Source organism: Prorops nasuta, unplaced genomic scaffold (assembly GCF_024137725.1).
Source record: "Prorops nasuta isolate Cenicafe-Biocafe unplaced genomic scaffold, Cenicafe_Pnas_1.2 PNAS00024, whole genome shotgun sequence".
Taxonomy (NCBI): Eukaryota; Metazoa; Arthropoda; class Insecta; order Hymenoptera; family Bethylidae; genus Prorops; species Prorops nasuta.
Window position 1 is genome coordinate 1,430,053 of NW_027116821.1, and position 11,280 is coordinate 1,441,332.

The following is an 11,280-nucleotide window of genomic DNA, read 5'->3' on the forward strand; positions in this document are numbered from 1 at the left end:
TAAAACGGGACATCCTCAATATCAGCTCGCTTTAATTTTTAATTCAAATGCATAAACATTGTAGCATTAGATGAAAAAGGAATTTGACCCCGATTTTATGAAACAGGAAATAAATCGATTGCAGGTATGGCGGAAAGAGACAGCAAGAATTAGTAGAATAGTTTTCTCGAATCATTTTTGCTTTCGTTTCGCACGCACACAAGCCTATTTAGTGCCGAGATAAACATTTTACTCATATATACAAACTCGCTCGTTTGTCGTGTTAAATCAAGTAAATAGAATTTTGGTGAAGCTGCTACTACTTGCTTTAAGAGTGAGTCTATATATGTATACAAAAGAATATGATAATAAGCATAACTCACGCACACGCAGCAAGCGCTTCAGAATTATTAAATGCCCCGATTGAAGAACGGAAAAAAAGTGAGTCTAAAAGTATGATTACGATAATTCGCAATTATCGTTAAATCAAAGTGAAAGAGTTATTGTTGAATTGGTGAAATTCTCCTGATTAAAATGAACCGAAACTTGTATCAAATCCGGTCAGTTTTAGCACTTTATTATACTTCTCTCTCTCTCTCTCTCTCTCTCTTTCTTCGTCTTTTTTCAAACCGAAATATAAAACGTTTACCTGTTTACTTTACTTTATTACTGAACAATCTGAATATATACAGGGTGAAGCACTTAAGACAGCCCAGAAATTGATGCAGAAAGACGCGTATCTCTTTAACTATAAAAGATATTCAATTTTTCCATATGACGTTTTTTTTCGAAGCCTCTTGTTATTTGGTTTTAGAAAGGTCATATGTGAAAAGTGAATATCTCTTATAGTTAAAGAGATACGCGCCTTTTTGTCTCAATGCTTTGGGGCGGCATAAGTGCCTCGCCCATATATATATACATAAAATAAATCATATGGAAATCATTTATTTAAATTTAAGAAGGATATTGTAATAATAATGTAGGGTAGATATATAATACTTTTATTAATTTCGTTTGTTTACAAATTAATTGCTACTTTCGTGTATTTTTCTACGTTAGAATAAAAATATTTTCTTAAATTATAAAATTATCTAACGTAGATCTGTTTTACCCTATTCGAAGCTCTGTCGTGCTGTTTCGCATCAGATTCGATAGATGGCGCGAGGGCATAATTGTCTCGAAGCTAACGCTTGGGATTGGAACGCCGCCTACCGGCAAGGATTGCTTCGGGACACGGCATGAGCAATCTCCCCCCTAATCTCTGGTTTAAATGCCTTAAAGAGAAAGAGAGAGCCTTATACCGCGTTCAACCTGGTTTCTCCAGGCCTTCGTTTCTTATTTTCCTATCTCGGACGTCGCCATTGCTCTTCTCTCTCTAACTCATAGATTTCTATCACACTCTTTGTCTAAAATAATTCTACGCCACTGGGCAACGTTGCCAACTCCGCCATTTTGATTATACTACGGTGTACAGTGATGTCAGTGATGCTAGAATCAAGCTTTTAGCAACAAACATAAAGTTAACCGCTAGCCAGCAGCAGTATAGAAAATTTGAAGGGAAGGGATATATACCTCTTCCTTTCAAATTTTCAATAATGCTGCTGACTAACGGTTAACTTTATTTTTGTTGCTAAAAGCTTGATTCTGGAATCAATGACATCACTGTACAGCGTAGTATAATCAAAATGGCGGAGTTGGCAACGCTGCCACTGGGTGATTTTTTGGTGAGTCTATACCACTGGACCTATCTGTGAGTCTTGTGAGAGTGTGAAAAGTGCAGAAATGTCAGTTTGGCAGCGCGGATTTTTAATCAAACGAGTGTTAGTATAAATTGTTAAAGAGTTTTAATTTGTTGGAAAATGTTAACCAGTTATAGTGAAATTATAAAATTTTTAATGACTTTTCTAGATTATCGAAAAAAACAGGTATACAAATTTTTTATACTTCTAAAAACTTACATTTACGTATTAAGGATATATATTAAGTTAATTCTTGTCAAAATTAACTTAATATATAAATGTATGAAACAAATAGATTCATGAATTTAAATAAGAAATACATAATAAAAAATATTATTATAATTTTTTAAATAATATGCAGATCCTAGTGTATTTATTATCATGTATAGTTAATTGGTAAAATTACTGCTAATTATAATGTCTCTTTTTCCTAGGCGTAAAGGTTCTATGGAAGGTCCTACCAGGAGTAAAGTGCATACGTCATAATGATTTCAACCAGAGGAATTAAGCAACGCTAAGGAATGGAACACAGTTTCAGATCACGCAGCATGCTCTCCACATCTATAATAAGCCAACCTGTTTTATTAGATAAGTAATATTACTGATAACCATATATAAAATGTATTCAAACATGATCCTTTGTGGTTTCCCTTATGTTTCGCAGGTCAAATGTTCTAATAAGGCTGATGAGCTGCATCCAATTGGTAAATAAAAATGAGGCCAGGCTGTGTGTCAATTCTGCTGCTTCAAATTTGGAATCTCCATGCAGAAGCCAAATGGAAATATTAAAAAAAGATTTGTTATTCAGGTATTATTTAACAATGGTCTAAATGCATCAAAATGGCTATTACTGGTAGTCATTTTTCAAATTTGTTTATATCTAAACTAATTTTCTTTGCTGGTTTAGGTCCAGTAAATATTAATAGATTTGGCTGTCAGTATTTGATCTCAATAACTGTCCTGCATTACAAATGGAGACTAGTAAAGCTGATGAACTGCAACCAAGTGGTGAATAAAAATGAGGCCAGGCTATTTGTAATGCTGCTGCTTCGAATCTGGAATCTCCATGCAGAAACGAAATTGGAAAGATTAAGAAAAGATTTGTTATTCAGGTATTATTTAAAAATGATCTAAATGCATCAATATGGCTATTACTGGTAGTCATTTTTCAAACTTGTTTATATTTAAACTTATTTTCTTTGCTGTTTTAGGTCCAGTAAATATTAATAGATTTGGCTATCAGTATTTGCTTTGAATAACTGTCCTAGATTATAAATGGAGATGAAAGAAAATCTTATATATAGAAAGTAGGGTACAGGATAATAAATTAATCTTTCAAAATATTTTTCTTTTCTTTATTTAGATTACGTTTATATATTATATTGTGAATTATAAAAGATTTATTCCAATGGATTCAAGAGCAATATACCTTTTTCTGACGATTTTAATTAGCTTCTTACTTTTTCTCCTTTTTATGTTTAAACGTCGTCATTTGTCATGAATCCCACAGATAAATCTATATTTTTACTTTCCTATGGGTAATTCTACTTTGCATATGTATTTGCATCCATGCTCAAAATAATTATAATCATAGTAAATGAATGTATTTATTGTGTTCGGGAAGTAAAGCTTTGTAGATTATGGTAAAATGTATTAGTTTATTGAAATAATATTATTAATTGATAAATGAAATTATTGCTATTTTATAAGGTATTAACTATATGTAATTTTAATAAAATAAAATGCCTTGTATAAAGATTATTTCAATTTTATTTATTATAAATAATCGTTGTTTATTAGTGTATATTAATAAATTGTTTTTACAAATAATATTAATTAAAAGAAATTATCCATTCAGGGAATATCAATCATTTATTTCAAATTGAAAAGTGTAAGATAAAGAGGATAAGTTTTCTTAAATTTGTAAATGAAATTAGCCATATTGATGCATTTAGATCATTGTTAAATAATACCTGAATAACAAATCTTTTTTTAATATTTCCATTTGGCTTCTGCATGGAGATTCCAGATTCGAAGCAGCAGCATTACAAATAGCCTGGCCTCATTTTTATTCACCACTTGGTTGCAGTTCATCAGCTTTACTAGTCTCCATTTGTAATGCAGGACAGTTATTGAGATCAAATACTGACAGCCAAATCTATTAATATTTACTGGACCTAAACCAGCAAAGAAAATTAGTTTAGATATAAACAAATTTGAAAAATGACTACCAGTAATAGCCATTTTGATGCATTTAGACCATTGTTAAATAATACCTGAATAACAAATCTTTTTTTAATATTTCCATTTGGCTTCTGCATGGAGATTCCAAATTTGAAGCAGCAGAATTGACACACAGCCTGGCCTCATTTTTATTTACCAATTGGATGCAGCTCATCAGCCTTATTAGAACATTTGACCTGCGAAACATAAGGGAAACCACAAAGGATCATGTTTGAATACATTTTATATATGGTTATCAGTAATATTACTTATCTAATAAAACAGGTTGGCTTATTATAGATGTGGAGAGCATGCTGCGTGATCTGAAACTGTGTTCCATTCCTTAGCGTTGCTTAATTCCTCTGGTTGAAATCATTATGACGTATGCACTTTACTCCTGGTAGGACCTTCCATAGAACCTTTACGCCTAGGAAAAAGAGACATTATAATTAGCAGTAATTTTACCAATTAACTATACATGATAATAAATACACTAGGATCTGCATATTATTTAAAAAATTATAATAATATTTTTTATTATGTATTTCTTATTTAAATTCATGAATCTATTTGTTTCATACATTTATATATTAAGTTAATTTTGACAAGAATTAACTTAATATATATCCTTAATACGTAAATGTAAGTTTTTAGAAGTATAAAAAATTTGTATACCTGTTTTTTTCGATAATCTAGAAAAGTCATTAAAAATTTTATAATTTCACTATAACTGGTTAACATTTTCCAACAAATTAAAACTCTTTAACAATTTATACTAACACTCGTTTGATTAAAAATCCGCGCTGCCAAACTGACATTTCTGCACTTTTCACACTCTCACAAGACTCACAGATAGGTCCAGTGGTATAGACTCACCAAAAAATCACCCAGTGGCGTAGAATTATTTTAGACAAAGACGCAGATAGAAATCTATGAGTTAGAGAGAGAAGAGCAATGGCGACGTCCGAGATAGGAAAATAAGAAACGAAGGCCTGGAGAAACCAGGTTGAACGCGGTATAAGGCTCTCTCTTTCTCTTTAAGGCATTTAAACAAGGATAGCCTATCATACATATCCTATACTCTTTCCAGTCACTCAGTCCAGGCGGGGAAAAATCCATGGGGAAGTATGGTTCCTAAACGCATCAAAAAAATCTTGCAGGCCATTAGTGGCGGTCATTGTACACTGACATTCATCGAATCTGCTCGTGAAGAATGGCCTACTAGATTTGTAACTAGCTGGACAGCTTCAGGTCTCTAGTTCTCACCAAAGCGTAAAACGTCACGGTGACGTCAGATGACGTCACGATGACGTATAGGAGTCGTGGTGGGGAGAATAAGGAGAATCTGGTAAATTGCATATACTCGAGTGTAGCGGTTGATCGTCTTACTTTTGTCAAAAGTATATCATCTCGGGATAAAATGGTATAGTAAGAATTTTCTTCTTTCTCTGTCTAATAGCATAAGAGTGAGAGAGAAAGACATATGATACCCCATGTGCCCATTGATTCTGCTCGAGCACGTTTTTGGTATAGTGATAGGAATTTTGGTATACTGATAGAAGCGGTAATAATATAGTAATCAAACGACAGATCAATAAAAAGAAGAGGGCATATTCCAATGAGTGAAGTGTCAAAATGTGCAACTTAACCTCTGTAATTTGTATTAATTTATTAAAATAACTTGTAAGTGATGAACTTTTAATAAAATCATATTAAGTGTTATAAATTTGTATAAAAAATATGTATTTTAGTTTTAACCTATTATTGTGTAACATATGGTGTATAAAAATAACTGAAAATATATATTTTAAATTAAATTTATGTTGTTGATATTTTGTCAAGAATAACACATCATTAACTTTTATATTAATAATAAGGAGCTATATTCTTGAGTCGTAAAGTCCATTGGAGCTTGCAAGTCAACTATGGATCCCAAGCTTACAGCAATAAGATTCTACGAATAAAGAAGATGCAATTCATTATTAAAATAGATAATCGTTAACTCAGATTTTTTTGCAGAAACCTAATATCAATAGTGACAAGCTTTCGTATCTATTTCCAATTGATGATGCTGGAAGAGAACCTCTGAGAGCTCCTGACAGCTCAACTGCCACAGGTCCAAGAAACAGCTATTTACGTAAATCTGTCCAGTGTCATGCAATACATTATCCAGAAGCCATTCTGCTATTATCCAGCTAATGTTTCTACGCAATATAATTAATTTCTTATTAATTTTCAAATATACTAAATATGTAAAGAAGAAAAAGCCAATATATTAAAATCCATTTACTTACACTACATCTCATTACGTAACCATGAGTGAATATTGTTGAATGGTGACAGAACAGTTTATAGTTGCAGAATCAGAATACATTCCTGTTGTGGGTAATGTTGCTGGGTCCTTTTGTTCTTTCGCAGTATCCAAAAGCAGCAAATTTGCAATGATTTTACAATTATAGCCTATATTCGAAGAAAACTTTAATACTTAAACTTAAATTGAAGAATATTCAAATGATTAATAGTAACTCCTTACGGATTAAGATATCTTGCATTATTTTCAATTTCTGCTACCAGTGCATATAGGCAAATTCAGTGGTAAATTGTTATTCTCATCACTTAGAGCTTGTTAATCCTGTAAGTTACGTAGCACTTTAAAGTGGGCAAACAAATCCTTACGCTGCATTATATTAGTCTTCTCTTCCTTCGCTAACTTTTGAAAATTCATATATTACTGTTATCCACGAGTATATTTACCCAGTGGCTGAAAAATATTAGAAAGAGTATGAAAATTCATTCTTAAAAGTAAGCATAAATTATTTCCATATTCATAAAGTTATACATACCTATTCTATTATTTAGCTGGATGTTAGCTGCCACGAAGACATCCATATGCAATGTGCCTGCCCTCCTTCCTTTTTATTCCAGTGTATTATCCTAATAGTTTGCTGCAGGACAGTCTTAAGTCAGAAATAGATTGAAGTGTGATAATTCGGTTCTACTTTCTCTTTACCCTGGCCTACCATGAGGAGATACTCTTTTTTATCTTGATTTTTCATAACGTAAATGATAAATAATTATTCCTGAAATAAAAACGTGCACACACACATATATATATATATATATATATTATTGTCTTTTCAGATTATATACTGTATTTTTTATCTTATATAATTTATTTTTTTTTTCTTTTTTTCAGTACTCCGAAAATTGATTTACGTTAAATAATATTGGTGGCCCTGAAAAGGGCCGATTTTTGGATCCAACACGTGGCAGAGCACATTCCTTTTTTATACCATGCAATCCGATCCATCTAAAAAAATACCCATTCGAAACCAACAACAGTAAAGCTCATTCAATAATCCGTCCAGTAGCCATTCCGCTCGATCACTTGATTAAGTCGATTAGGTATCGAGTTAGTCAAGTTAGCTAAGAACTCTGGGTCAGACCTAAGGCCTTCCCAGATATTCTTCGCTTGATCGAGAATCGCTGCCCTCGTCCTCGCGCCTGGCTCTATCCATCGTCTGGACATCAATGCCCAGACGTTCTCAATTAAATTGAGATCCGGTGATCGAGCGGGCCAATCCACCACTTCCAACTCCGGGTGTCGCGCAAACCACGCTCGCGTTTCGCGTGAGGTATGGATCGCTGAATTGTCCTGCACAAATCGGATCACCGGTACTTCATCCGCGGGATATACATTACGCACGCTTGGGAGAAAAATTTCTTCCAAGATGCGAATGTATTCCCGGGAATTCATACGTGGAGAAATCTCCACAAGATCACCGATATGTTCACCGGAAATCCAGCCCCATACGCCACACGATACGCGTCCAGACCGATGAGTCTGGAAGACGTGGTTTGGCTGCAACCGGGTATCGTTCGGGCGCCACACGTGCAAGGCCTGAGCCTGAGAGGGCAACGATATGAAAACCTTTTCATCGGTCCATATCGTAGCCTTCCAATCTGCACGGCTCCGCGAAAGATTCGCGAGGGCATAGCCAACTCTCTGCTCACGGTGAGCAGGAGTTAATGGGATTTTACGCGCTGGACGACGGCAGTGAATACCTGCAGAGTGTAAACGCCGCAGGCCGGTGGTCACTGAAGCTGGATAATCTATCTCCTCCACTATGTCGCTGACACTAGCGAAGGGATCTTCTTCGATCCTGCTCAGCAGCTGCTGGTCATCGATCTCCGAAGTCCTTTTCTGCCCTCTGTTCTCCGCTCTCCGGTCACGCAGTGCGTGGTCTCCGCCTTCGCGGTACCGACGTATCCAGCGCCTGACGGTGGTTTCGTGTGCCCCGCAGAGTACAGCGATCTCACTCGCGCTTTTCCCGCACTCAAAATAGCCAATGGCTCTTCCTCTGGTAGCCTCACTATGCTGTGACATCGTCGACGTATCCAATAGATATGAATGTTATAACAAATTAACGTTATTATAGATAAAAGTGAATAATGCCTCGATTATTGAATTAGAAGTATCGATAATAACGTTAATTTGTTATAACATTCATATCTATTGGATACGTCGACGATGTCACAGCATAGTGAGGCTACCAGAGGAAGAGCCATTGGCTATTTTGAGTGCGGGAAAAGCGCGAGTGAGATCGCTGTACTCTGCGGGGCACACGAAACCACCGTCAGGCGCTGGATACGTCGGTACCGCGAAGGCGGAGACCACGCACTGCGTGACCGGAGAGCGGAGAACAGAGGGCAGAAAAGGACTTCGGAGATCGATGACCAGCAGCTGCTGAGCAGGATCGAAGAAGATCCCTTCGCTAGTGTCAGCGACATAGTGGAGGAGATAGATTATCCAGCTTCAGTGACCACCGGCCTGCGGCGTTTACACTCTGCAGGTATTCACTGCCGTCGTCCAGCGCGTAAAATCCCATTAACTCCTGCTCACCGTGAGCAGAGAGTTGGCTATGCCCTCGCGAATCTTTCGCGGAGCCGTGCAGATTGGAAGGCTACGATATGGACCGATGAAAAGGTTTTCATATCGTTGCCCTCTCAGGCTCAGGCCTTGCACGTGTGGCGCCCGAACGATACCCGGTTGCAGCCAAACCACGTCTTCCAGACTCATCGGTCTGGACGCGTATCGTGTGGCGTATGGGGCTGGATTTCCGGTGAACATATCGGTGATCTTGTGGAGATTTCTCCACGTATGAATTCCCGGGAATACATTCGCATCTTGGAAGAAATTTTTCTCCCAAGCGTGCGTAATGTATATCCCGCGGATGAAGTACCGGTGATCCGATTTGTGCAGGACAATTCAGCGATCCATACCTCACGCGAAACGCGAGCGTGGTTTGCGCGACACCCGGAGTTGGAAGTGGTGGATTGGCCCGCTCGATCACCGGATCTCAATTTAATTGAGAACGTCTGGGCATTGATGTCCAGACGATGGATAGAGCCAGGCGCGAGGACGAGGGCAGCGATTCTCGATCAAGCGAAGAATATCTGGGAAGGCCTTAGGTCTGACCCAGAGTTCTTAGCTAACTTGACTAACTCGATACCTAATCGACTTAATCAAGTGATCGAGCGGAATGGCTACTGGACGGATTATTGAATGAGCTTTACTGTTGTTGGTTTCGAATGGGTATTTTTTTAGATGGATCGGATTGCATGGTATAAAAAAGGAATGTGCTCTGCCACGTGTTGGATCCAAAAATCGGCCCTTTTCAGGGCCACCAATATTATTTAACGTAAATCAATTTTCGGAGTACTGAAAAAAAGAAAAAAAAAATAAATTATATAAGATAAAAAATACAGTATATAATCTGAAAAGACAATAATATATATATATATATATATATGTGTGTGTGCACGTTTTTATTTCAGGAATAATTATTTATCATTTACGTTATGAAAAATCAAGATAAAAAAGAGTATCTCCTCATGGTAGGCCAGGGTAAAGAGAAAGTAGAACCGAATTATCACACTTCAATCTATTTCTGACTTAAGACTGTCCTGCAGCAAACTATTAGGATAATACACTGGAATAAAAAGGAAGGAGGGCAGGCACATTGCATATGGATGTCTTCGTGGCAGCTAACATCCAGCTAAATAATAGAATAGGTATGTATAACTTTATGAATATGGAAATAATTTATGCTTACTTTTAAGAATGAATTTTCATACTCTTTCTAATATTTTTCAGCCACTGGGTAAATATACTCGTGGATAACAGTAATATATGAATTTTCAAAAGTTAGCGAAGGAAGAGAAGACTAATATAATGCAGCGTAAGGATTTGTTTGCCCACTTTAAAGTGCTACGTAACTTACAGGATTAACAAGCTCTAAGTGATGAGAATAACAATTTACCACTGAATTTGCCTATATGCACTGGTAGCAGAAATTGAAAATAATGCAAGATATCTTAATCCGTAAGGAGTTACTATTAATCATTTGAATATTCTTCAATTTAAGTTTAAGTATTAAAGTTTTCTTCGAATATAGGCTATAATTGTAAAATCATTGCAAATTTGCTGCTTTTGGATACTGCGAAAGAACAAAAGGACCCAGCAACATTACCCACAACAGGAATGTATTCTGATTCTGCAACTATAAACTGTTCTGTCACCATTCAACAATATTCACTCATGGTTACGTAATGAGATGTAGTGTAAGTAAATGGATTTTAATATATTGGCTTTTTCTTCTTTACATATTTAGTATATTTGAAAATTAATAAGAAATTAATTATATTGCGTAGAAACATTAGCTGGATAATAGCAGAATGGCTTCTGGATAATGTATTGCATGACACTGGACAGATTTACGTAAATAGCTGTTTCTTGGACCTGTGGCAGTTGAGCTGTCAGGAGCTCTCAGAGGTTCTCTTCCAGCATCATCAATTGGAAATAGATACGAAAGCTTGTCACTATTGATATTAGGTTTCTGCAAAAAAATCTGAGTTAACGATTATCTATTTTAATAATGAATTGCATCTTCTTTATTCGTAGAATCTTATTGCTGTAAGCTTGGGATCCATAGTTGACTTGCAAGCTCCAATGGACTTTACGACTCAAGAATATAGCTCCTTATTATTAATATAAAAGTTAATGATGTGTTATTCTTGACAAAATATCAACAACATAAATTTAATTTAAAATATATATTTTCAGTTATTTTTATACACCATATGTTACACAATAATAGGTTAAAACTAAAATACATATTTTTTATACAAATTTATAACACTTAATATGATTTTATTAAAAGTTCATCACTTACAAGTTATTTTAATAAATTAATACAAATTACAGAGGTTAAGTTGCACATTTTGACACTTCACTCATTGGAATATGCCCTCTTCTTTTTATTGATCTGTCGTTTGA

At 35.6% G+C, this 11,280-nt stretch overlaps 2 long non-coding RNA genes across 2 annotated transcripts; one reads left to right on the forward strand and one right to left on the reverse strand.

The window, feature by feature from the left end:
* Positions 1–5,779: 5,779 nt before the first annotated feature.
* On the reverse strand, positions 5,780–6,354 carry LOC136781888 (uncharacterized). Its single transcript, XR_010824025.1, has 3 exons — positions 6,236–6,354; positions 5,965–6,145; positions 5,780–5,895 (listed from the first exon to the last, which is right to left on the reverse strand). It is a non-coding gene; the product is annotated as an uncharacterized lncRNA (long non-coding RNA).
* Positions 6,355–10,457: 4,103 nt separating this feature from the next.
* Positions 10,458–11,021, forward strand: LOC136781887 (uncharacterized). The gene is made up of 3 exons (XR_010824024.1): positions 10,458–10,565; positions 10,656–10,836; positions 10,906–11,021. It is a non-coding gene; the product is annotated as an uncharacterized lncRNA (long non-coding RNA).
* Positions 11,022–11,280: the final 259 nt, after the last annotated feature.